This window comes from Onychostoma macrolepis, chromosome 16 (assembly GCF_012432095.1).
Source record: "Onychostoma macrolepis isolate SWU-2019 chromosome 16, ASM1243209v1, whole genome shotgun sequence".
Lineage (NCBI taxonomy): Eukaryota > Metazoa > Chordata > Actinopteri > Cypriniformes > Cyprinidae > Onychostoma > Onychostoma macrolepis.
The window spans coordinates 12,910,620-12,933,987 of record NC_081170.1 but is presented as its reverse complement, the minus strand read 5'-3'; the positions used below and the strand labels follow the sequence as shown (position 1 = coordinate 12,933,987).

The 23,368-nt window shown below is 36.2% G+C and overlaps 1 protein-coding gene across 8 annotated transcripts in view; it reads left to right on the top strand.

Annotated features, from left to right (window-relative positions):
• The window catches only part of LOC131522542 (uncharacterized), a 45,308-nt gene extending 23,141 nt beyond the window's left edge, over positions 1-22,167 (top strand). For 3 of the 8 annotated variants that reach the window (XR_009266553.1, XR_009266547.1, XR_009266551.1), the window contains 3 exons: positions 3,910-4,052; positions 4,291-4,400; positions 21,886-22,167. The gene's annotated coding sequence lies outside the window, so the exon portion shown is untranslated. Of the gene's footprint in view, positions 1-3,909; positions 4,053-4,290; positions 4,401-21,885 lie in introns of those variants that run through there. The other 5 variants (XM_058748097.1, XM_058748096.1, XR_009266549.1 and 2 more) reach the window with 4 other exon arrangements.
• The last annotated feature ends 1,201 nt before the right edge of the window (positions 22,168-23,368 follow it).

The following is a 23,368-nucleotide window of genomic DNA, read 5'->3' as shown; positions in this document are numbered from 1 at the left end:
TTTGCACTCAGCTGATAGCAATCTGGGTGATAAGATTAAGGGGGAACTTAAAATAGCCTGACAAAAAATATGCTAGTGGGTTAGCCGTGTTTATATATTTGGGCTGTTGCCTGGCTGAAGGACAGATGGCTCAGCTGCAAGGAGGGGCACAGTGACTGCGAGGCGTGACAATTTGTTAAAAAAGAAAAAAAGAATGGCTGCATATCCCAGCATCCCTTGTGTGTACGTGTGTGTTTGTGACCTCAGAGGAGAGTGTGTTCCAAAGGCGTTGATGTGGAGGGGCGAACCCCTAGCTCCCATCTCCCTGCGACTATAAACACGTCAGCCGACACACGCCGCTGCAATCTGGAACCAGATTTACTGCCCAGGAAATATGGCAGCCTTTTTATTGGTCCAAATACTTGTCACTCATAATTTATTGGCTGTTGCTAGGCCTGCTGTGATGTCAGTGAATCGTCCCTGCCAAGAACATGAGAAAAAGAGAGCGAGCGAGGGAGAGAGAATCTGTTTCATTCATGAAGGGCTTAGGGTTTTGTCAATGTCATAGTTCTTTTCTGATCACACACACTACAGTGGCATGTGGTAGGCTTCTGAAATCATAAGGCCAGGTCTCCTTTCTGCATTCAGATTTTTTAGTCCAGTTTAAATTCAAATTCTGGCTCCATTTGGAAAAAAAGTGGATTTTGTTGTTTGAGTATTATTATTAGGGCTGTGAAACGTAACGCAAACAACCTCCAAACAATTCCATTAGCGAATTGTAGTACTTAAATAGATGTTGTCAACAAGTCAGTAACTGATTTAAGGCTCAAAGCTGCTAGCTGTATGTGTTTGATTCACTAAAAAGAATTGATTCATTAGAATCTTTCACTTGGGAATCAGACTATGCTGGTTGTGCTGTATGCTTTCGATTACTTAAAATTAATTCCGTTTTGGAGGTTGAATTATACTCGGTGTATACTCAGTGGAGTCTTTTGTTCAGGACTTGAACTAAACTGGTTGTACTAGATGTATTTGATTCATTTGAGTCATTTGTTTAAGAGTCAGACTACAGTGGTTGCCCTGTCGTGTTTTTTATTCAATAACAAGTACCAGTTCATACGATTAATTCGTTTTTGTATTGGAGTTACACACATCACATTTTCGTTGGAACAGACTTATAATTATTATTATGAACATTATTATTAATAGTGGATTTTTAGTTATTTTCTTAGTCATTTTTCATTTAGAATTGAATGAACGTGGTGAAGTCAGAGAGAGGAGTTGTTTACTTCATGTAATATAGTCTGTCCATTTGCTTCAGTTTGACGCATTCAGATCAGTTTGTGGACTGGTTGACTGGTAGAACTATCATTTTGTTGTGGCGATCAGCCATTCACAGTGACATGGAGGCACTTCTTCCTCTCACATGACTTTTTTGCCTGAATTTAATTATTATTATTACTGCCTCCACACTGCCTGCCATACCTCCACAGGCAAAATGACCCTAAAGTCATTTCACATTCAGATCGGACAGAGAGAGATACCAAAACACAGTCACTTCTTCAGCCGATGAAAAACAAAGACTTGCACACAAGCCCAGTTACAACTCTTTCTTGACCTAGAAACTAAAGAATGTAAAGCGGTGGAAAGAACAGCACGTACAAACAAGCTTAATTTCATTTAATCTCTTTTGATAGAATAGGTGAAACCACGGCAATTATGGTGTCAGAAGTGTGCAGAAATTGGAGAAAAGAAAAGATCAAAGCAGCCTGTCCTTTCTTGAAAAGACAAAATGAATATCAAGGAGAATGTGAGAGCAGTGGGGTGGGATATTTAGAGAAAGAAAAAAAGGCAGATAAAAAATGAAGTGAAATGCCAATGACTCTTTTGAAAAATGATGCACGATTTATAAAGGACTATTAAAATGTTTATATTTACAGCATTTTGTTCTGTATCAAAATAATTAATTGCCACCGTTTGCAAATTAAACGTACATTACAACGTAATTAAGAAAGCAAATGAGTCCAAGCTTCCCTAAAGCATCCAGAGAGAGCGAGAGCGAGAGCTTGAGAGTGAGAGAGATAGATAATGTACATTTTAAATGTGTGTTTGAGTTAAATAGTTGCAATACATTATCTTATTAGATGTATGTTATTGTTTTGAGGCTTCGGTTCAGTGTGTTGTTATGGATCATCTGGGTCATGCCGGTATTAATGATATCACTTTGTATTTCGCACCATTTCTTTACCCTTGAATTGCGGCAGATATTTCATGTGAAGTATTTCAAATGTTGACCCTGATCTTCTGTTGATCTATAGGTGCTTCCCGTTATAATACAAACAAGTCAATACGCAACACTTCAAACAGACGCTGAATTTTCCTGGCCCGCTCACTCTCAGCCGCTGAAGCAGTATGGGGAACGATGTCTATATCGCAGCCAAACTGTGGCCCATAAAGTATCATTTTTTGTCATAACCTTCCCTCTTTAGAGAGAAAACAGATATAAAAGTATATAGCGTGTGCTTTACTGTCACCCCTTCACCTTGCCTGGCAGCTGCACGCGCTGCTGATGGATGCCCCGCGTCGCCTACCTTTTAATTGCTCGTAAATTTTTGATCCAGTAAAACGCTGCATTCTTGGAACACATCAGCTCTAGGAGAAGCAGAGAGTAAAACCAATACAATACAGAAAAAGCATGAGAGGCAAGCTTGTGTTTCAGCAGTGAAGGACAGTCAGCTCACTCGCTTTGCCTGTTCAAAGATAGGCAGGTGTTTAAATGTATCACATTACAAGACAAATACTGTTTATACATGAATTAAATGCCATTAGCAGTTGCTTCTGTTTAATGTAAATTATTAGACATAAAATGTTGGTGTAACCAGGATTATCTAGGAAAATAATAATAATCTGAGCACAGTTGAGCCAAACTAATTTGTCACAGGGTAAATCACAGGGTCCATAATTTGAACAAAAAAAATAATAAAATGTATATATATTTAGAGCTGTCGAAGTTGCTTGTAAACTTCAAATATTGTTTGAATCACACATGTTTTACTTCAAGTTTGTTCATCTAATATTGCTCTAATAGTGGGTACAAAAAGATTTTTAAAAAGTCAGTATTTTCCAGATAAATGTCTTGAGTAAAAATCAGTTGTTTTATTTTGCAGATATTGTCTTTATTGCATCACTATTTTTTCACACAGTATTCATTGGTCTTTATGGAATCTATACTGCAAAGGAAATGAAATGAAATACATTTTTAAAAAGACAATTTTAAGTGGCATAAATGTGTTTACATTGGAATCACGTTTGTTAGATTGCACTAGATTGATGTATTTCAATCAGTTCCACTATAGAGTACTGCAGTGATGAGGTATTTTTGTTGGCCAACCTGGAAGTTAGCATCACTTTGGTTCCCTCATCAAAAACCCAATAGTATTTTTTTTTTATTTGATTTTGGATTATTGCGGAAAATAAGCTCTGCGACAAGCAAAAGTTTATAACTCTAACAATTTTTCTTTTTAATTACGACACCTTAAAGCCAACTGACTGCAGGATGATTGAACCGGAAGTGATAAAATGCTAACTTGTTTCTGGGCTCAAACATTTATTTATAATGTCACTGTTGTGGGCAGCGCTTCATCTAATGGTTCACAAGGGTGTCCAATTTGAGATATAGTACATTTATTGTAGCCATTTTGCCATTTTTATTTAGAGAGAGAAATGCCACAAACCAGATTTGAACCACATGAGCAATATAGTGTGTTAGAGCACACGTGCTAACCACTATTCCATAGACTCCAGCACATTCAGCACTTTAAGCACAAACTAAATAGCGAACTAGTAATGTAAAGTAAATGAACTAGCCCTCATACTCCTCTAACTTCCTTTCATCATTGCTCTCTGTCTCTTGTTCTCTCTCCCCCGCAGCAAGAACGTTCCTTCTCATCAGTCAGGACTCCAGTGGAGATTTGTGAGGGTATGAGAGTATAAACACATCCTCGCTGATCAGAGACCAGCTCGTCCTGCTCTTGAACACTTCCAGACCGGCCCTCACACAGCTATGACTGACTGTGAGTCAGAGGGTACACACAACAACAGCACAGCGTCTCACACACACACACACACGCTGACCAGCGGCCTGACAGAGAGTGAATGAGATGGGTTAGTGTAATCAACCCCAGTAATGTCACCCCCAATTACTCATTCTCTTAAAAGGCTATTAAAACATAATTGCCGAACGATTTACATCCCTGTTAATGCAGCCACGGATAATTTATTATTTTCCATAAGCCTTTCTTTTTTATGCAGACAAAAAGAGAGAGAGAGACCGTGCGAAGAAGAATAATATCCTGAGTCAGTGGGGAAAGGGATGTTGGTTGCAAAGTAAAGTCATTTAAAACCCACCCAGATGCCTCCAGGTTAGTTAATAATAAACAAAACACTAATATACTGTATGCTAGCGGACCAGATAATATTGACCAGGTTGAAGAGAGCCCAGTATTATTGTGTGACTCCTATTTGTGTTGTCATAGGAGATTTAGTCCACCATAGACCAGCAGCCTGATTTATAAAACGTACACACCAATGCATTTGATCCTAAATTTGACATACTATGTCAAAAGTGAGGAAGAAAATAAGAATTTATAAAGACAAAAACTGATGTGGAAATGTTCTTAGACATACACCAACTGAAGAGCATGCATACTTTTTGCTGTCATATAATTGAAATGATAAAAAATAATAATAATGCAATATTGTATATTAAAATGTGAACATATCATAAGCAAATCGCAATAATCTTAAATATATTGTGCGGTCTTCGGTCACTTCTGACCGGAGAATTTTTACACTTTGGATTTTTAAAAATCATAGCTTCACCGGAATAGTATGAAACTTGGTGACTTTTATGGCACTTGGTATGTGAACACCAAAAAAAAAAAGCCAAGTGGATGACTTGATTCGAAAAAGCCAAGTGGTCATAAAAAAAAATAGTCACACTCATGGTCTTCGGTCAAAAATTACCGACCATAGGAAATGAATGGGAAATGGGAAAAAAATAGAAAATACAGAAAGTTTTTGTGTGTACAATCAACAAAACCCCCACGATACAGAAAAAATTGCACAGTAATGAAGGGGTGAAACTGTAAAACATCTAGAGTGCAAAATCAACACATCCACTCACACACGCGTGCACACACAGTAAATATGTAACACAGCATATATGTCAAATAAAATCAATAATTCAACTACAATGCAGTAAAAAGTGGACCGCAAGGAATATACTCTAAAAGGTTATACTCTAAAACATCAAGAATGTAAAACAGATACATCCACTCACACACACTCACAGATACAAACATGCTATAACCATATAGCCAAAATGAGTTAGAAGACTGAAATAGAGGTTGAAATCAGATCAGACCCAGAAGGATTAAGCTCTGATGACGCATTCCTGTTCATTTTTGTTACATTTTTACAGAGTTTTAATGTTTTGTGTAACAAAATGCTTTCTGTGTTCAGGGTTGACTGTAGTAATAATAATGCAAAAACCTGTATAATAACCTATATAATAATAATGGAAAAAAATATATAAACCTTGACAAAAAGTAGTCTTGGATAATGCTTATATATACATTTAAATCCACAACCTAATAAAAGTAAACTATTATGTCTAAAAACGAATAGGGAATTCACAAGCCTCTCTATAGAGTCCTATACAGTCAACTAGTGGTTACACCATGAAATTACATGTTTTTTTTTCTTTCTTTGCTCACACCAGGAGGTGCTAATCTGCATTCAAAAATTGGATTGTAAAGGCCTAGTGTCTGTTTTCATCTGAAATACTGCATAAATGTAAAAATAATTTTTAAAAATTAGAATTTAAAAAATATATATTTTCAATGGGACAAATTGATCATAATTATTGCATAACAATTAATTAGTACCATAAAATTCTCTCAAAATACAAAATTTAAAAAAATATATATATATTGAATAAAAATATATTACATTGATTTTACTGGGGCGCGGGGAGTTACATTTCAGGTGTTCAGTCACTTTTGACCGCGAAGACCATGAGTGTGACTCCCAAATGAGGGGCGCACATGGGATAAGCAAATAAGCAACTGCTTTGTGATAATTGTCACTGAAATTAATTAGTTAATTAATTATTGTTTCCTGAAAAAAGAGAAATATACTCCAGAAATAATTATTTGTGGCTGTTCTATTATGTGGAGTTGATGTGGAGTTAAAGTTAAGATGAACTTATGATGCATTAAAGATTTTATTTATTTATTTATTGTACATGTATACCCTAGTGAAAAATAAATATACTAAAATGTATTGGAAATACATTTATTTTATGCTAAGTATGCTACAAATGCATTTATATATTTATGTACTTAATAAAAATAGCCTGCAACTGTACGTTTGGTATACTAAACTGGTATACTTAAAGTCTGCTAAACTGGAACAACTAATTTTGTACTTAATGCACTTTAACTGTGTGGAAGTAGTGCTGAAGGCCAACTAAATATATACTGAAGTATATTTGATTGTGCTTACGTGGAACTATTGCAAGTATACTTTAGGTACACTTTAAATATCTTGCATTATTCAAACATCATACAATCATCAGTAGTGACATTAAAACACATTTTAGGCTTAATATTAAGAAATGTGCATTGTGCACAAGTAGTACTCCAAATTAAGTTTAGTTTTAATTTTCATATCACTAAGTCTCAAGGGATATGTCAGTAAATACGTTAATAGATTCGTACTATACTTAATATGAAATTAATGTATACATATATTACTTTTTTACTAGGGTAAAATGGTTTCAGAAATTGTTATACGTTCACATGTTGGATCATTCTATGCATATCTTTATAAATGAGGCCCCAGTTATGGACCAGGTTTAATCTAGCTATCAAGTCTGTCCTTTTACCTTGTTTCTCACCTCCCCTGCCTACAGGAATCAGGACCTTGTTTTTCCCCCAGTGTCCTACTCTAATTGGTGCTAATAAAGATCAATTAGAGTAATTAAGTGCTTTGGTTGAATTAATCTTGGCTGGTGAATATATTAGCTTGGACTCGTTACACTCCTCCTTGCTGAAGTTGGAGAAGATGATCCCAGGGTCGTCCTGCTAAGGGCCCCCAAACCATTCTTTGGTTTGAGGCGCCAGGAATGCCTCACCTGTGTAACTGTTTTGCATTTCTCAGGACGGAAACACTGTCCATTAAAGCTTCTGCTTAATCTCCTTGACCATAGCTGGGGAAACCTATTTATACCTGCGCATCTCACCATATGCTCATGTTCGCTCACACTCTCTCTCTGTCTCTCTTCCAAGGCCTGTGTTAGTGGAAAGCAATTGTGTGGAATGTGTAAGAATTAAGTGCCCCATCATTCAGACTAGACATGCAATTAGATGAGCTGCGGCAGTTTCCAACAGACAAGCACAGAGTCTTGTCACTATAACTCAGCCCTTCCCCCTCCCTTTCCTTTTTATTCCATAAAACATACACATACACATACTCACAAACATGTGCATATTTAGACAAGAATTTTTTTTTTTTTTTTCGGATTTTGTACTGGCTTAAAACTATGTTGAACTAGTAGTTTTGCTCGCTGTGTTGCTTTTATTAATGTATGCAATGGGATTCAAATTATGATTTAAAAGAAATAAATGTATATACACTACTGTTGAAAAAGTTGGGGTGGATAAGATTTCCTTTGTTTTTGAAAGAAGTCTCTTAAGCTCAAAAAGGCTGTGTTCATTTGATCAAAAATACAGTAAAAAAAAAATATTACAATTTAAAATAACTTTTTCTATTTTCCTGTGATGACAAAGCTGAATTTTCAGCAGCCATTAGTCTTCAGTGTCACATGATCCTTCACAAATCATTCTAATATGCTGATATGGTGCTCTTATCAATTACTGGAACTTGATTAATAATGGTTAGTTATTATCAATTTTGAAAACAATTTTTACTAATAAATATTTCTACTTAATAAAAGGCTCAAAACAACAGCATTTATTTGAAATAAAATCTTTGCAACAATATAAATGTCTTTACTGTCAGTTTTGATCAATTTATTGAATCCTTACTGAATAAATGTATTCATTTCTTTTATTAATTTATTTGGGGTCTTACCCCAGACATTTGAATAGTGTATCATGGTTTCCACAAAAATATCATTCAGCAAAAATAGTTTTCAGCATTGATAGTAATAATAATAAAGTTTTTTGAGCAGCAAATCAACATATTAGAATGAATTCTGATCATGTGACACTGAAGACTGGAGCTGAAAATTCGACATCTAAAAATATATTGAAATAGGAAAACATACTTTTCAGTGGTAATAATATTTCACTGTATTTCACCATAATATTACTGTTTTTACTGTATTTTTGGTCAAATAAATGCAGCCTTGATGTGCATAAAAGACTTCTTTCAACAACATTAAAATAAATCCAAACTTGTATGTAGTGTAGTTTTTTGAAAAACTTTCCTTGTGTTTATACTGTAATAATGATTTACTTTTGAATTATGAAATTCTTCAGTAGTTCTTGGTTTTAAAGAAAAAGTGTGCTAGAATCTGTTACAATAAGAGTGGAAAAATCTTGCTACCACCTTAGGAAGTTGTACAAGCACCCACATATGCCTGGGAAATGCCTAAATCTAGTTATGCCCATATGTTAGTTGTAACAGAAACTATAATTGTTGTGATTGAGTTTGCTGTTTGTCTGCTGTCCGTTTTTCTATTTCCTCTTCACGCCCTTGCTAATATTTTTAGCATGTAGCTGCTAAACCATCCAGGGAATGACTATTGATACCAGGATATGTACTTCCACTCATTCTGATCAATGTCGTCGACTCGCCAAGTACAAAATGGTGAATTGCTGGCGTAGAGGGATAATTGCCTTTCATGCACCGAATTTGGCATGCACTTCTCCCACTAGACCCAGTTGAAATGGTGCCTCTACCCCCAAAACTGTCGTCCTTAATGAAATGGTAATTACTAACACAGCAGAACAGCTGAGAGGCTCCGCCAAGCCAACAAGGACAAATACAGGAAAAAGAATTAAGAGAGGTAGAGGGAAACGGAAGAAAAGAAAGAGCAAATAGGGAGAGGAATGAACTGGATTTCACTAAGCTCTCCGCTACGAAGCAGTAGGAGTTTGATAGCTTTGTCGTTTCAATCATTTGTCCACAAATTAGTGGAATTTCTGCAGATTGGCCACGTTTTGCTCCGTGAGAGTGGCTATACCAGCGTGGTAATTGATTGCTCTCTAAGCGAACATGTCTTTAACCTTTCTGAGGTCGGACCCAGTCGGATGCCATAAGTCCTGTCAGAGTTTTAGATGCCAGGAGCCATTTATCTTTGCGTGCTCCCTCGTTCGCTGCCCAATTTGTTGCCGGTGAGGCACTGTAGGTGGTTTAATTACGACCGGAATGGGAAAACAAAACAGGAATGGCACCTCACACAAAGGGCTCCACTGTGAGCAGAGTGTCCATGTGGGCCTTTGCCAGCAACCCAGCACCCTGAAACTGAGACACAGAGGGCTCTGGAACAGAGCCACAATGGAGGCTGAACCACAGCCAAAATGAACCTGAGCCAACATGGAGACCGAAGAAACGCCCTTGTGTGCTGGACTGTGTGTGTGTATGTGTATGTGTGTGTCTGTGACTGTATTAGTTGCATGTGAGTAAGTGAATATTGTGTATGCTTAGGGCATGCATGAAAAAAGAATGGTTTTAATTAATTCATTGATGCAAGATTTTTGCATTTGCATCTTTGAATTTGTATTTTGTATAGTGTTCTTATACTACAGAAAAACATTCCAAAGTATTGACAAACTATATATATATATTTGCATCTTTGAATTTGTATTTTGTATAGTATAAGAACATTTTTATACTATACAAAATACAAATTCAAAGATGCAAATATATATATAGTTTGTCAATACTTTGGAATGTTTTTCTGTTTGGATGCTCCTCAGTGTTCAGAATTGCTCCCACCTCCCGTTATTATTATTATTTTAAACCAAAACTTTAACAAATTAATATGAAATGCCGGGATATGAAGCAGTGACCACTATAGGGTTTAGTGAATCATGAATCCATTTAGGTGATACTGAACTTTTATAATATTATAAAATTATAATGATGAATTTTATATTATTATATAACAATGACAATAATAGTATTTTAATAATATAATAATAATCTGTGTGTGTGTGTGTATAATGTGTGTATACATATAATGAATATGAAATTTCAGAATTTTTTTACTTTTTTCCACTATTCATTATTCATATATATTTTATGCACTACTGTTCAAAAGTTTAATGAAAGAAGTCTCTAATGGTCACCAAGACTATTATAAAATTTTGTAATATTTTGAATGAATAACTGTTTTCTATTTTAATATATCTTAAAATGTAATGTATTCCTGTGATGGCAAAGTTGAATTTTCATCATCATTACTCCAGTCTTAAGTGTTGCATGATCCTTTAGAATCATTAATATGCTGATATGGTGCTGAAGAACATTTATTATTATTATCAATGTTGAAAACAGTTGTTCTACTTAATGTTTTTGTGGAATCTGTGATAATTTTTCTTTGATGAATAGAAAGCCCTAACGAGCAGCATTTGAAATTTATTTATTAAACAATATAAAAAGACTTTGCTGTCACTTTTGATACATAGTGTGTCTTTTCTAAATAAAGTATTATTTTAATGCAATCAGTAATCAATATCCGCGATCGTAATTGTTGCCACTGTATCTGAATAATAATTGACCATCCTAATGTGGATAAAAACAGGCATGACAGCACAGTCACTATTCATTTTCACCAATATGTCTTAAAAAAAAAATAATTTCACAGCAGAAGACATATCAAACTCCAGTCTACCTCCTTCCTTTGACCTGTCAATCACTGTCCAAGACTTCCCGCCTTCATTTGCAGTCATGAGCCTGTTAGATAATCAACACAGCCAATCACAGCAATGGCCCAATCACGGCGCCCCTGCAGCAGGAGAGATGGCAGACATCCTCCTCTGGCTTCTGAAGAGTGGCAGTTTCACACACTGTCTGTCACCGAACTGCTCAGAGCTCTGATTGGATAATAAGAGGGTGTTAGGAGATCTACTGTGTCAGAGCGGTGGCACCAGACATTGGCAACTGTGCAGTGTGTGCATGTGTGTGTTTGTGTGTCTGCCTACCACTGGGGATGTTAACGAGGCTTGTTTGCTAGTTTGTACACTTGATACGTCTTTTTAGGGTTCATATATTTTGGCCCTTGGGTGAAAATCTGAGATTTTCAAAGTGATACATGACTCCTCACTCACATTATCTGATAATTATGATACTATTATTCATATTCTTCAAATGTTTACAGTGCGTCTTACAGTGTGTGTGACCGCACACGCTGATGCTCTGACTGTGTGTTCGCTGTGTGCTCAAAACAACAGGGAATATTATTTTTAGACTTTGAGAAACACAAAATGTGTCTCTTTAAAAGATGTCCATACAAATATTTCTGCCTGAATGAATAGCAAATTCAAACAAGCTGTCAGTCAATACAGGTGCGTGCACTGTTTTGAAACCAAACACTGCAAATGAACGTCCAATCAAAGCTGCTATACCGTAAATGCTTTGTGTGTGTGTGTGTGAGGTTAAGTGCCTTCCTTTAATGTATTCTCAGATTTCCTCTGCTCACTCACAAGGCCGTATATTCTCAGGTGGTGGTGTTGTGCATGTGTGAGCGAGAGCACCCTGACGGGCTTGTAAACTGGCCTGCGGCTACTCTCCGGGTTGCTCTTGCGGGCAGATAAATTAATTAAAGAAATCAGTTTTTTTTTCTCACTTTCTCTCTCTGAGCCAATTACTTTGAGCCGGCGGATTGTGTGTGTTTTACTAGAGAGAGTCGAGCTAATTAAAGATATGGCGTGGGACAGAGAGAGCACTTCTGCCTCTCTAACCTGATCCTGTGGCTCTGAGTGGCACAGGATAGAGATAATGATGGAAAACAAACACAAATGCGCCTCCACCATTAATGGTTAAATCATAAATGCTCGCTTTTAAAGAGCGGTGTAGGAGGGTGCTAGACTGAGAATGTGTGTGAGAGAGAAACTTGTTTTCGTATATGTCAGACTGAGCGTTTCTTTAGTGCAGTGTGGGAGTTTGTCTTGGATATGAGAGTGTTATTGTGACAGTTTATGCTAATTATCCATATGAAAGGACACCCATTGCTTTTGGACCAAATATTGTGTTCTGGGGCATATTGAGAGGTTAAATGTGATCGTGGCAGCTTGACGCTGAACTTTGAACCTGATGAATCGTTGGCTTTCTCTCTGTGTAATTAGGAGGTGCTGGATAAGCTGCACAGATTTACACAGAGGCAAATTCTAGTACTCACTGGTTGCTCTTTTGTAGTTTTATTCTTACTTAAAGCTTTATCTGTGCTTTATGTAAGTAACTTTATCTTCAAATCTTCAAACTGCAATTCTTACTCTGTATTTTGTCCTGTTTTCCAGTAAAGTATCTATACATTTGTTTTCTTAAATAAATAAATAAATAAAATAAAATCAAGTTTATTTTTCTTGCCATATTGGCAGATATTTTTTCAGAAAACAAGACTTAATATATTAAGTCATTTTACTTCTTCAGTAAATGTATCTTGATTTAAGCAATTTTTTTTTTTTTGCATTGTAGATGTTGATGTACCAATGCGATCATTAGTAATCATACATATTTGAAAGTAAAATGTTTCTACATTTTTGCATGTTTGCAAAAACACCAAAACATATATTATTAATATTGACAGCTTCTAAAACTTGACAATTTTATATGTGAACATTTTGTAGAATGTTGGTTGTACTAGTTAAAAATAATATCTATTCTCCTAAGTTTTCAGCGTGTATATTTCCTGTGAATGTTTGATAACTAATTTTGATAAATAACTAAAAGAATAACAACGTGCAGTAAAAGGTAAAACTATTTGTGGTACAAAAACGGTATGTTTATTACAATAAATAAAAATAATATGATAATAAACACTAGTTTTATATGTCAACACTTTTATATATCAATCAGCATAACAGACTGTTTTTTGGATGGCTAAAATAACTGGAACCGACTGACACCGGAAGCCTTCTACAATCAAGTTTACTTTATAATAGTAAAATGTAACTATGTAAGTATATTTGTAATTCATAAAGATGTTTATGTTTCTAAAGCTATACATAAATACTTGAAGAATTTAATGAGAAATATTTGAATTCACATTTAACTTTCAACTGCAGACATTTGTTTCTTGGCATTGTCAGCTCACAGTTTTATGAAATCTATTCTGAAACTCCTGAGATAACTGGAGTCTTTCTCTCAGGGGAAAAAATCTGAGAAGCAGGCTACTTTAGCAAAGTCTCCATTTGATCTACATTTAATCTCATCGCTGTTTAGGAGAAAAGACTGAAGTATAAGAAAGGTCTCATTTGTGAGTTTTCTTTCCATTTCTGTGCACAGCTCTAGTCTTTTATCGTATAAACAACAGTGTGCTGGTCATTGTGTGTGAGTGCTTATGTCTACTGCATGTGCGCATATTCACACGCGTTTTGTTGTTGTGGACGTTCTTTGGTGTGTTTGCGTCGGTTGTGCACATTCTTGATTGACAGGCGGGCAGATAAACTGGGATGCATGTGTCTGTGTCTCAATGACATGCCGCTTTGCCCAGAGGGACGGGGGAAGTGGAGCGCTGCACTTCCTGCGGAGGGGCGGGGTCATCTCTGCGGGGGTTTTTGAGCTGGCACACATGCGGGCAGCCGCTTCGCCACCCCCACCCCCGCGGGGGAGAAAGGGCCCCTCTTCTCAACCTCCACTAATGTATAATTCATGCTAAGTAGCAATTTTGATGTTTTGCTGGAGGGATAAAGAAATCCAAGAAATTCATAAATAAAGTTCCTTTTTTTTCTCATCTCTAGTTAATTTATGTTATCACACAATTAGCTGACACAGAGCCTTGGATGTATGGCTCCCCTACAGTTGTGCCTGCACTACTGAGAGAGACATGCTGAAAAATGACCCAATAAGATTGGTCAGGTTTCCCCAACAGGAGAGGCTTGTCAGGTGTCACTTGTCTCATGTAATGGACCTCGATGCCCTATGGGACAGCCAAAAGTCCTCTGATCCAATCACATCTTCTTATTATCCCTGTAAGGATCTTCGCAAGAGTTTCTAATAGAGCAGAAACCGCACTGTTTTTCTTATCTTCTTGGTAGCTTGTGGACTGTTCATGTCTATGGCACACAAACACAAAATAATCACTTCAGCGGCATGTTGTTGATATATTAAAAAGCATCAAGATGTTTTGGTATTTGTAGTAATTTATATACTCTATAAGTGGGTATGTTGTAAAGTTTGTTTACATTTTTAATATTTAATATTGTAATATGTAAATATAAAACAATATTTATTTAAATGTATAAATGGCTGTTTTTCAATATTCAGAATAATAATAATATGTATTGAATATATTGATAACTGTGTATTAAATAATATAAACATGTATAATATATTTAAATAAACACGTATAAAATAATAATAATAATAATTATTATTATTATTATTATTATTATTATATATATGTGTGTGTGTGTGTGTGTGTGTGTGTGTGTGTGTGTTCACAATTTTTGTATTGTTTTACAGGTTCTTGTTTTTGTAATTATGTAAATAAATAAACAAATAAAGAAGTTTGTTTAATATTTTAATATTCTGTACATATATATATATGTGTGTGTGTATAAAAATATACGGTGTATACATATATATATATATATATATATATATATATATATATATATACAGGTACATCTCAATAAATTAGAATGTCGTGGAAAAGTTCATTTATTTCAGTAATTCAACTCAAATTGTGAAACTTGTGTATTAAATAAATTCAGTGCACACAGACTGAAGTAGTTTAAGTCTTTGGTTCTTTTAATTGTGATGATTTTGGCTCACATTTAACAAAAACCCACCAATTCACTATCTCAACAAATTAGAATACTTCATAAGACCAATAAAAAAATATTTTTAGTGAATTGTTGGAAAGTATGTTCATTTACTGTATATGTACTCAATACGTGGTAGGGGCTCCTTTTGCTTTAATTACTGCCTCAGTTCGGCGTGGCATGGAGGTGATCAGTTTGTGGCACTGCTGAGGTGGTATGGAAGCCCAGGAGAGTGGCCTTCAGCTTATCTGCATTTTTTGGTTTCTTGTTTCTCATTTTCCTCTTTACAATACCCCATAGATTCTCTATGGGGTTCAGGTCTGGTGAGTTTGCTGGCCAGTCAAGCACACCAACACCATGGTCATTTAACCAACTTTTGGTGCTTTTGGCAGTGTGGGCAGGTGCCAAATCCTGCTGGAAAATGAAATCAGCATCTTTAAAAAGCCGCTCAGCAGAAGGAAGCATGAGGTGCTCAAAATTTCTTGGTAAACGGGTGCAGTTACTTTGGTTTTCAAAAAACACAATGGACCAACACCAGCAGATGATATTGCACCCCAAATCATCACAGACTGTGGAAACTTAACACTGGACTTCAAGCAACTTGGGCTATGAGCTTCTCCACCCTTCCTCCAGACTCTAGGACCTTGGTTTCCAAATAAAATGCAAAACTTGCTCTCATCTAAAAAGAGGACTTTGGACCACTGGGCAACAGTCCAGTTCTTCTTCTCTTTAGCCCAGGTAAGATGCCTCTTTCGTTGTCTGTGGTTCAGGAGTGGCTTAACAAGAGGAATACGACAACTGTAGCCAAATTCCTCGACACGTCTGTGTGTGGTGGCTCTTGATGCCTTGACCCCAGCCTCAGTCCATTCCTTGTGAAGTTCACCCGAATTCTTGAATCGATTTTGCTTAACAATCCTCATAAGGCTGCGGTTCTCTCGGTTGGTTGTGCATCTTTTTCTTCCACACTTTTTCCTTCCACTCAACTTTCTGTTAACATGCTTGGATACAGCACTCTGTGAACAGCCAGCTTCTTTGGCAATGAATGTTTGTGGCTTACCCTCCTTGTGAAGGGTGTCAATGATTGTCTTCTGGACAACTGTCAGATCAGCAGTCTTCCCCATGATTGTGTAGACCAGTGAACCAAACTGAGAGACCATTTTGAAGGCTCAGGAAACCTTTGCAGGTGTTTTGAGTTGATTAGCTGATTGGCATGTCACCATATTCTAATTTGTTGAGATAGTGAATTGGTGGGTTTTTGTTAAATGTGAGCCAAAATCATCACAATTAAAAGAACCAAAGACTTAAACTACTTCAGTCTGTGTGCATTGAATTTATTTAATACACGAGTTTCACAATTTGAGTTGAATTACTGAAATAAATGAACTTTTCCACGACATTCTAATTTATTGAGATGCACCTGTGTGTGTATATATATATATTTAAAACATTAGAAATCTTACTGATCCCAAACTTTTGAGCGGCTGTGTGTGTGTTTATGTGTGTGTGTATATATATATCTATATATGTGTGTGTGTGTGTGTGTGTGTGTGTGTGTGTGTGTGTGTATACAGTTGTGCTCAAAATTATTCATACCCATGGTAAATATGATCAAAGGCGGCTGTGAAAATAAATCTGTATCATTAATCCTGTTGATCTTTTATTTAAAATAATTACAAAAATCTAACCTTTCATTGGAGAATAAGAATTAAAAATTTGAGAGAAATATCATTATGAAATAAATGTTTTTCTCTAATACACATTGGCCACAATTATTCATACCCTTTTATTCGATACTTTTTGCAACCTCTTTTTTCCAAGATAACAGCTCTGAATCTTCACCTATAATGCCTGATACGTTTGGAGAACATCTGACAAGAGATCAGCGACCATTCCTTCATCCAGAATCACTCCATGTCCTACAGATTCCCAGCTCCATGTTGATGCTTCTTCTCTTCAGTTCACCCCACTCATTTTCTATAAGGTTCAGGTCAGAGGACTGGAATGGCCAGCAGAAGCTTGGTTTTGTGCTCAGTGACCCATTTTTGTTTTGGTTTTGATGTTTGTTTGTGGATCATTGTCCTGTTGGAAGATCCAAACATGGCCCATTATAAGATTTCTAGCATGGACAGTCAGTTTTTAATTTTTTATATGTTGGTATTTAATTGAATCCATGATGCCATGTATCTAAACAAGATGTCCAGGACCTCCAGCAGAAAAATAGGCCCACAACATTAAAGATACAGCAGTTTATTTCATTGTACACATGGGGTACTTTTTTTTATCCCTGTGTACACCAAACCCATCTTGAGTGTTTGCTGCTAAAAAGCCCTTTTTTTTTTTTTTTTAGTTTCATCTGACCATAGAAGCCAGTGCTATTTGAAGTTCCAGTCATGTCTGTTAAACTGAATATACTGGAGTTTGTGATCCTGTGAGAGTCTTTGGCCACTCAAACTCTCCTTCTCACCGTGCATTAGGACGATATAGACACACATCATCTTCCAGACAGATTCGTAATATCTTTAGTTGATTGAAACCTCTTAATTATTGCCCTGATGGGGGAAATGGGGATTTTTAATGGCATTTCTGAAGCTTGGCATTCTTTTTAGATGCCAGGAGCCATTTATCTTTGCTTTTAATGGCATTCTTTAGCTCTTTTCTTAAAGCCACTTTCTAAATTTGTGAAGTTCAACAATCTTTTGCTGCACATCAGAAATATATTCTTTGGTTTTACTCCTTGTGATCAATGATTAAGGGAATTTGGCCTATGTGTTCCTCATATTTATAATCCTGTGAAACAGGAAGCTTCATGTTCCTAGTCACCCTGGTGTGATAATACAAATATGAATGGGAATATACTTCATATTAGATATTTTAATCATAAGAATTTCTAGAGGTACCAATAATTGTGGCCATTGTATACTAGAGAAAAATATTTATTTGATAATGTGATTTTCCCCCACTTTTTTTTTTTTTTTTTTTTACTTCAGTTAAAGGTTTAACTTTTTAAAAAAAATTAAATTAAAGATCAAATTGGTAAACAATGCTGACTTATTTTCACAGCCTTCTTTGAAGGGTATGAATAATTTTGAGCACAACTGTATAAATATGTCCCCATGTCCCCACTTTTCAAAACGCTTATAAATCACACAGAATGGAGTGTATTGAAAATCTGAAATAGCACAAAGTTTCCTGTAAGAGGTAGGTTTAGGTGTAGGGTTGGTGTAGGGTAATAGCACATACAGTTTGTACAGTATAAAAACCATTACGCCTATGGGATGTCCCCACTTTTCACAAAAACAAACGTGTGTGTGTGTGGTGTGTGTGACCCTGACCACAAAACCAGTTATAAGGTGCAAGGGTATAGTTGTATCAATAGCCAAAAATACATTGTATGGGTCAAAAATATTGATTTTTCTTTTATGGCAAAAGTCATATTAAGTAAAGATTATGCTCCATGAAGATATTTTGTAAATTTCCTACCGTAAATAAATCAAAACTTTTGATTAAATTTTTGATTAGGAATATGCATTGCTAAGAATTTCATTTGGACAACTTTAATTGTTTAATTTTTAATTGATTTTCTCAATTTTTAGATTTTTTTGCACCCTCAGATTCCAGATTATCTCAGCCAAATATTGTCCTATCCTAACAAACCATACATCAATGGAAAGTTTTTTATTTTTTGAAATAACTCGCTAATTTACAGTAGATTGTAATGTTTTTATTTGGATTTATTATATTAAATACCTCTTCATGGCACTGCAACACAAAATGACAACTTCAATGGCATGTTATGTGACGTTTTTTTAAAAGCACCAAGATGTATCTGTTTTTTATAATGTGATTCCTGAAACAAATTTAGTAAAGGGTTCTTGCTTTTCGTTAAGTGGTTGGACGGCCGATTTTGAACCGACTTCAACTGGGCAATCAAGAGCTGACAGAGAGTGAGCAGCGATACGGTGACGGTCCCTCTAATGGAGTCACTTTCAGCTCAATCCACTGATCTGAGTGCAGGTGTGAGGCAATAGAGCGCTCACTATATCACCAGCCATGCCAAAACTGTCATCTCCCCCCGCCAGCTTTTTCATTAAGGCCTTTTACTTCACGCAATATCATTTGCTTTGACATTTCAGCGGGATGTTTTTAGCACCACCTCTGTTTCCTCTGCGCTGTTTGAAAGCCAGTGGTCATTTGTCAAATGGACTGATTTGTTCTTCAGCCCAGCAAAGAGTCCCAATGCTTTGCAGTGTGATTTAGTTTCGGCATTGTTAATGTTGCAGATTGTTATCAAATATCTAAGCGCCACAGATGGTTTGAATCAGTTTGCAAGGTGAATGTTTTGGGTGAATGTGTTTTCTTTGTTTAAAGGATGCCATTAAAGCATTAAACCAGCAAGAGAGAGCGCCAAAATTCAGTCTCTGTAGTGCCAACACCTTCGAGGTCCCAGTGTGTGTGTGTTTAATTAAGACCTTTTGTCTTAATAACTTAATCACACTAATTAGTCACAAAGAGGAAATAGAGATATACTGTAACTATACACTTACAAAAACAGACTGTAATGACAAGATGGTGTTGTTTACATGTTCTTGAAAAACTCAATTGAATATCTAATATTATCAGTTTTGATATTTGGACATTCTGATCATATATCCACAGTTCATAAAAAGATAAATATATATGCTAACTATCTTTAAGTTTTAAGTCTCCTATAATATATTTGATAATTTGACTTTTAATAACAAGGCAAAGTTAATTCAAGTTGTAAAATGTCAAAAGTGATGTGACTCCCCAAAAACTTCATGATGTTTATGTATTGATAATTCATGATGTTTGTAAAATGTCTTTTTTGTTACTTTTTATCTTAATATATTTTAAACGATTTTTGAAAATAGTGATTAAGATGTGTCGATATTGTAATGACAAGATAATGGTGGAAATGTTGTTTTTAATAGATATTTTGGCCATATATTCAACCCATAAAACAAGATGAATATACTACTTAATATACTACGCTATATTCTTTAGGTCTTTAGTCTTAAAATATCAGAAAAAAAAAATTATAACAAGGTATGGTTAGTTGTATAATGTTATGTGGTTATGTGGACTCCCTAATAGTGTAGTTTATTAAGTTTATTAAATTAAGTTTCTAAAAAATAACTTTTTCTTTACTTTTTATCTTGAAAAATAGACTTTAAAACTTATTTGAAAATAATTACTAAAAGGTTGTAATGACAGGATGATGAAAATCATGCTCTAAACTCAAAATGTCAGTTCTGAAAATATTGTTGAGTTGTTAGTTGATACTGTAACATGATAGTTAGAAAGATGTTGGTAAACATTTTTGAAAATCATAATCTCAGTCAAATTACCTCATAATCAATTCAAATAATGTTTATGATTTTTGATGTTTTATGTTGGTTTACTGTATATCTATCTCATGATAAGGCTAGTATACTTCTTAATGTAATATTATTAGAGCTGACACATCAAAATCCAAGTATGATAAATATTGAAATCCACAATGAACTACAAGAAAATGCAAAAATGCCATTGTCTAAATAAATATTAAGGGAGCTTTGTGATTACAGGAGGTGTCTGTATTACTCGGAGAAGGCAATTTGACTCCTCTCAACATTTAATCAAGTCTTTTTGGGGTGTCAGCTTAAAAATCTGTTCTTTAAATCTCTTTGACTTTGTTGGCGTGTTTGTCGTACTGTAGGTGGACAGCGCAGCTAGTGTCAGCACTAGAGAGGTTCACGGAGGGTCTCTGTCACGGCCGCCCGCTCGGTGAGCCCCGGTGGACAGATGTGGATGGGGAGAGGGGGACGTATGAGGAATGGTCTTGGCTTGTCACCAGGGCAATGTGTAAGGCTGGCCGGCCAGTCGGCTCGCAGCTTGCTCCTGCATTCCCCTTCGCTTAATTAGGGGTTGTTGGTACCACAGAAGGTGTCACCAACCTTTTCAGTCCAATAACAGATGGTGTTCTTTTTTTTGAGGTCCTGCCAAAGCCCACTGTCCCGCTCCTGGGAAAATGACCTAACTCGCAGGCAGCTGCTTAGTGCGGCTTGAGTGCCTCTTAAAAGAGACTTCTATCAGGGAATTAGCGGGACATACCACTGCAGCCTGAGGGGTGTGAGTTTGAGATGAGTCCACCTTTAATCGCCCTCTCTAAGCCGTTCTGAGGGCCGAGCTCGTCGTTCACATTGAAATCCAAAGTGACACTATGGACGGGGTGGGAGGAGGGCCGACACACTGACCGTTTTACGTGGCTCGGAAAGGCTCGCCGCTCCCCCCTCCCAAAGCAGATGGTGTGTATAACAACACAGAATGTGGTCCAGGGGAGGTCAGGGAGGGACAAAAAGTGAAAGGGTCCCCAGACAGTTGGGGGAAGAAAAGGCCTGCGGAGCGTGAGGGAGGAGCCAGGGGAGGAGAGAGAGAGAAGAAAGGAGAAGAGAAAGGAGAGAAGTTTTTCAAAGCACTGGTCAGTGAGAGGCTAAAAGAGGAGGTAGAGAGCGTCAGGCCGCAGATGCGATACGTGGGAAGGCAGGGGGTCGGAGCTTTACAAGCTGCATGCTGGGTACACACAGCACTGCTGCTGTCAGTCACCAACTCACTTGGCTCCTCTCTCTTTCTTTCTCTCTCTTTAGACCTCTCTCTCCCTGTACATTCATATGATCAGTATGTCACGGCAACATATGTTTTCCCATTACTTTAACTCATCAAATTAATGTACCCAATTTGATCCTTCATTCCAACTACATTTTTTTTAAATAATACTAGATTCAACTCGTTGTCAAGACTTGTTTAATATAATTTAAATTGAAATCATATATATATACACTATATATAATTTAATTTGATGTTAAAATATGTTCTCTAATTTCAGTAATGTTTGTTTTTGGGCAAGTTTTGAAGTCATCTCTCAGCAACGAATGAAACACGAGGCCGCGGTCTAAAGTTCGCAGTTCCCCCGCGAACTGCAGGTCTTCACCGGCACAGATTTCGCCAACACACCGGCACGAGAATTAGCACTATTTCAGTAAAAAGTGATTACAGAGAATGGTTGAATACACTTAAATTAAAATGCTACTTCTATATGCCTTTTTTTATTTCTACAATGCTTGTTAAATTAGTTTAAATGTATGTAATATTGTAAACTATGCTGTATTCACCCAAATAAATTCAATTTGTCTTGTATTTTGTCCATGGGTGTTCTTGCTTAATAATAAATGTTCATCTTTTGATGTTAAATAATTTATAATTTATATTATGTAATAATTTTAAAACAATATATTAAACAACCTAGCATGGTGGGTAAAAACTTTAACTCAACCAGCTGGGTCAAAATAACCCAGCATGTGTTCTGTCCAATATTACCCAGCGCTGGGTTGCCAAATAACCCAAGTTGGGTTGTTTTTAACCCAGCATTTTTTAGAGTGTGTGTGTGTGTGTGTATAGATAGATAGATAGATAGATAGATAGATAGATAGATAGATAGATAGATAGATAGATAGATAGATAGATAGATAGATAGATAGATATGATTTAAAATGCAATTTATATATTATGTATTTAATGAAATGTATGTATTAAATTTCCTTTTTGGAATATAATATCATATGCATCAAGACATGCAAGATTTTTCAAAAATCGTGTAAAATACAGATCTTTTTTTTTTCTGTGTTGAGTGCTTGCAAACAAAAGTGTCTGAAGTCTGTTGCAAATATTGCACAAATCATTTTAATTTTAAACAGATTCCACATACCAATGCTTTCACAAGTCACTCATTCAGTCTTTTATGTTTTATTTTATCTGAACAGCTTGGTCTCCAGACTTTTTCCACACACCATCAATAGCAAAAGAAAAGCCTCTCTTCTCCTAACAAGCATTTTTCCTTCTGCTGTCTCTCCTTTCCTCTCTATCAATCAAATGCCCAAGCACATTTACGGGCATGGAGAGATTTGCCGTGTTGATAGATGCAGACCCTGAACTTTTAATAGCCTGTGCTGGTGGCTCAGGTGATGGGTGTGAGATGTAGGGCAATACTTTTAATCACTGATGAGACAGAGGATCTTATCTGATGGTCATCCTTCTATCAAAAAGTGCTCTGGCACTTACAACATAGCTCATATGTGACAGCTTAGTCTCAACCAGATGAATGCAGACCTTTTGAGTACCTTACTGCTGTGATATGACTGGATGCTAACAAACCCCTCTGAGCCAATCTAAAGCTTTGATTGGTGAAAAGTGTAGGTCACCGTAACAGTTCTGTTAATGTTAGCTGACACGGATCTGGAATCCGTTCAGGAAGCTCCTACTCAAATCCACAACAAACATTCTCTTTTCACACTATGCCGCAAATGAGCCAA